The following is a 5000-nucleotide window of genomic DNA, read 5'->3' as shown; positions in this document are numbered from 1 at the left end:
TCAAGAAAGAGCTATCAATCTGTCAATCCTTCCGGTGTCCGGGCCTGGTGAGGTTTCCCGTGTTGAGTCAAATTAAGCCGCAGGCTCCACTCCTGGTGGTGCCCTTCCGTCAATTCCTTTAAGTTTCAGCTTTGCAACCATACTTCCCCCGGAACCCAAAAGCTTTGGTTTCCCGGAGGCTGCCCGCCGAGTCATCGGAGGAACTGCGGCGGATCGCTGGCTGGCATCGTTTATGGTTAGAACTAGGGCGGTATCTGATCGCCTTCGAACCTCTAACTTTCGTTCTTGATTAATGAAAACATACTTGGCAAATGCTTTCGCTTCTGTTCGTCTTGCGACGATCCAAGAATTTCACCTCTAACGTCGCAATACGAATGCCCCCGCCTGTCCCTATTAATCATTACCTCGGGTTCCGAAAACCAACAAAATAGAACCGAGGTCCTATTCCATTATTCCATGCACACAGTATTCAGGCGGGCTTGCCTGCTTTAAGCACTCTAATTTGTTCAAAGTAAACGTGCCGGCCCACCGAGACACTCAATAAAGAGCACCCTGGTAGGATTTCAACGGGGTCCGCCTCGGGACGCACGAGCACGCACGGGGCGGTCGCACGCCTTCGGCTCGCCCCACCGGCAGGACGTCCCACGATACATGCCAGTTAAACACCGACGGGCGGTGAACCAACAGCGTGGGACACAAATCCAACTACGAGCTTTTTAACCGCAACAACTTTAATATACGCTATTGGAGCTGGAATTACCGCGGCTGCTGGCACCAGACTTGCCCTCCAATAGATACTCGTTAAAGGATTTAAAGTGTACTCATTCCGATTACGGGGCCTCGGATGAGTCCCGTATCGTTATTTTTCGTCACTACCTCCCCGTGCCGGGAGTGGGTAATTTGCGCGCCTGCTGCCTTCCTTGGATGTGGTAGCCGTTTCTCAGGCTCCCTCTCCGGAATCGAACCCTGATTCCCCGTTACCCGTTACAACCATGGTAGGCGCAGAACCTACCATCGACAGTTGATAAGGCAGACATTTGAAAGATGCGTCGCCGGTACGAGGACCGTGCGATCAGCCCAAAGTTATTCAGAGTCACCAAGGCAAACGGACCGGACGAGCCGACCGATTGGTTTTGATCTAATAAAAGCGTCCCTTCCATCTCTGGTCGGGACTCTGTTTGCATGTATTAGCTCTAGAATTACCACAGTTATCCAAGTAACGTGGGTACGATCTAAGGAACCATAACTGATTTAATGAGCCATTCGCGGTTTCACCTTAATGCGGCTTGTACTGAGACATGCATGGCTTAATCTTTGAGACAAGCATATGACTACTGGCAGGATCAACCAGGGAGCTGCGTCAACTAGAGCTGAGCAGCCGGCCGCCCGGGAGTGTGTCCCGGGGGCCCGCGCGAACACGCAAGCGTCCGCTCAATCATTCTGCAAACAGGAGGAGGCTGAGCTCCCCTGCACAATACACCTCGAAACCCTCTCAGGTCCCGGCGGCGCGCAGCGCCGTCCCAAGTACTTGGTCGGGTTCGAGAGAGGCGCAATCGCCCGGAGTTAGGCGAGTAGACGCTTTCGGTGCGACCACCCGTGCTCCCAACTGAGCTTGCCGCTGCCGACAGAGGCCCGGGAGCGTGCTGTCGTGGCATTGCCGGCGGGAGACAACACGCGCCACCTACGGTGACCGGCAGCTCCAACGCCAGCGCCACAGAAGGACAAAAGCCCCACTTGGGTGCCGAAGCGAACTCTCCCAGCACAGCGCACGCGCCAACACATCCGCACAGCTGCGATACAAACCACCAGCGAGAACCGCTGGGGCGACCGAGCAGCAGACGGCGTCGCGGCGCCGAGCGCCGGGCGGCAGCGCATCCTCAACGCACACAGTCCTCAATCGGACCAGCACACTGAAGATGTCCACCGCGCTTCGCACCGGGCCCGCGAGGACCTACTTTGGCCGCACGGCGCCGCGCGCAGGGTGCGCCGGCGCGCAGCTGCGACGCCTGCCGCGTCCGTCGGCCGGCGCGCCTGCCACTGGCCGCCCCCACCAGCCGGCTGTAGCGCGTGCGCCCACGCACCGCGCGGCCAGCACGCCGGGAGGCGCCCCCTCACCGGCCGGGGACGGTCCCACCCAGCCACCGCCGCGTATCGCTTCACACCCAGATGCCGTTCAGTTTCGTCGGCATGGTGGGTATCGCTGGAACAACCGGTTAGTACCTCAACCTATCGTCGCCATCACCGATTCACCCCTAGCCGTTCAGTTTCGTCGGCATGGTGGGTATCGCTGGAACAACCGGTTAGTACCTCAACCTATCGTCGCCATCACCGATTCACCCCTAGCGAGAACAACCGCACCACAACAGGTTACCATTTGTTCATTTGCGTAACTTCACCAGAAAACGCAGGCGTCCATCGCCATTTGCAACTTCCACGATTATTGCATGCCTGTGTCAGGTGTCACGCCACACTACGTCTGCCCACATACACGCAACAAAATGTGCACGCCTAGACAATACGTGGAAGGTGGCCCCCGTACGTATGCGATGTCCATTGCTCGAACGACTGTCAACCGGCCTCTGTAGCATGTCGCAGATATGGAACGCGGTGCACCATGCCATCACGGTGTGTGAGGAGAGACGACTAGGTCCGAATACATCAACAGACAGCTCATGCTGATCGCCATCCACGGCGTCCGTTCCTCCCACACGTCTCTATGGCGTACCACACTGCAATCCAGCTCTCATAGGGAGACGACACGTAGCTGCGTGCACAATATTTGCACTGTATGGTCCGCCGTTTTTGGGCGCAGTCGTTGTACGGTCACACATGTGCCACGATGTATCATTCAGTACATAAGGACGAATGTGCAGTACAGATTGTGGTTTACGCGTACGACATTAGCGGACAGTTGACACAGGCCGCACCACAACGTAGCCTGAGTACGTCGCATGCGGAGGGCATTGAACATGCAAAGTTCTCACCAACCAGCTTGCGAAGGCAGGGGGCAAGGTGGGGACGTGGGGAGGGGCGGCATGTACGTCCTGCTGCCATCCACATTACAGTGTACAGCAGGAGCATGTGGAAAGTGAGCAAGACTTGCAAGGTGTTTAACATGAAGCGATACACAGGGGAGCGGGGAGTGCGAGTAGCGAACTATATTGCGAGGGTTGCGGGTGGGCAACACTACACTAATTGAACGAGTCGTATAACAATTACAGAGCAGGTTTAGGCGACAACGTGGGTTACGTTAGGCGACAACGTGGGTTAGGTTAAGGCACGACGTGGGTTAGGTTAAGGCACGACATGGGTTAGGTTAAGGCACAACATGGGTTAGGTTAAGGCACAACATGGGTTAGGTTAAGGCACAACATGGGTTAGGTTAAGGCACAACATGGGTTAGGTTAAGGCACAACATGGGTTAGGTTAAGGCACAACATGGGTTAGGTTAAGGCACAACATGGGTTAGGTTAAGGCACAACATGGGTTAGGTTAAGGCACAACATGGGTTAGGTTAAGGCACAACATGGGTTAGGTTAAGGCACAACATGGGTTAGGTTAAGGCACAACATGGGTTAGGTTAAGGCACAACATGGGTTAGGTTAAGGCACAACATGGGTTAGGTTAAGGCACAACATAGGTTAGGTTAAGGCACAACATAGGTTAGGTTAAGGCACAACATAGGTTAGGTTAAGGCACAACATGGGTTAGGTTAAGGCACAACATGGGTTAGGTTAAGGCACAACATGGGTTAGGTTAAGGCACAACATGGGTTAGGTTAAGGCACAACATGGGTTAGGTTAAGGCACAACATGGGTTAGGTTAAGGCACAACATGGGTTAGGTTAAGGCACAACATGGGTTAGGTTAAGGCACAACATGGGTTAGGTTAAGGCACAACATGGGTTAGGTTAAGGCACAACATGGGTTAGGTTAAGGCACAACATGGGTTAGGTTAAGGCACAACATGGGTTAGGTTAAGGCACAACATGGGTTAGGTTAAGGCACAACATGGGTTAGGTTAAGGCACAACATGGGTTAGGTTAAGGCACAACATGGGTTAGGTTAAGGCACAACATGGGTTAGGTTAAGGCACAACATGGGTTAGGTTAAGGCACAACATGGGTTAGGTTAAGGCACAACATGGGTTAGGTTAAGGCACAACATGGGTTAGGTTAAGGCACAACATGGGTTAGGTTAAGGCACAACATGGGTTAGGTTAAGGCACAACATAGGTTAGGTTAAGGCACAACATAGGTTAGGTTAAGGCACAACATAGGTTAGGTTAAGGCACAACATAGGTTAGGTTAAGGCACAACATAGGTTAGGTTAAGGCACAACATAGGTTAGGTTAAGGCACAACATAGGTTAGGTTAAGGCACAACATAGGTTAGGTTAAGGCACAACATAGGTTAGGTTAAGGCACAACATAGGTTAGGTTAAGGTACAACATAGGTTAGGTTAAGGTACAACATAGGTTAGGTTAAGGTACAACATAGGTTAGGTTAAGGTACAACATAGGTTAGGTTAAGGTACAACATAGGTTAGGTTAAGGTACAACATAGGTTAGGTTAGGTTAGGTTACACGTTGTTGTAAGGAAAGGTGTAGGGGGGGGGCGGGGGCGGCAGGTTCGTTGATAGTGATTATAGTAAGTGAATGCTTGTGACATGATCAGATTTGTCACGTCAGGATGCACCTTTGGCTTATTAGAGGCGGCGCTCCAATTCTATGCTTGTGTCAGACCTGTGTCTTTGACTCATGTCATTGTTTGTGCGCTGTGACAGGAGGTACTATTGTGATGTTGGGTGCACCGTTGTATAGGACATGTGTGGGTGTTGGTGCCTGATCTGCGCAATGGTGGATGTCGAAAGGGTGGGATATTGTATTTTCCGCATGGACCTCCTGGTCTGGTTGTGATAGTGTGGATTGTGTAATGTGGCGGAGAGGATGCACTGGATGTTGTTCCATGCTGGTGCTTACATATTGTATGTGCGCCCGTT

The 5000-nt window shown here is 52.7% G+C and overlaps 1 non-coding gene across 1 annotated transcript in view; it reads right to left on the bottom strand.

Annotated features, from left to right (window-relative positions):
• Positions 1-1354, bottom strand: part of LOC124774690 — a 1909-nt gene extending 555 nt beyond the window's left edge. The window contains exon 1 of the ribosomal RNA XR_007015438.1: positions 1-1354. This exon is cut by the window's left edge and continues 555 nt beyond it. This is a non-coding gene — a ribosomal RNA (small subunit ribosomal RNA).
• Positions 1355-5000: the final 3646 nt, after the last annotated feature.

This window comes from Schistocerca piceifrons, unplaced genomic scaffold (assembly GCF_021461385.2).
Source record: "Schistocerca piceifrons isolate TAMUIC-IGC-003096 unplaced genomic scaffold, iqSchPice1.1 HiC_scaffold_968, whole genome shotgun sequence".
In the NCBI taxonomy this organism is placed as follows: Eukaryota; Metazoa; Arthropoda; class Insecta; order Orthoptera; family Acrididae; genus Schistocerca; species Schistocerca piceifrons.
This window is presented reverse-complemented; position numbering and strand designations above follow the sequence as displayed.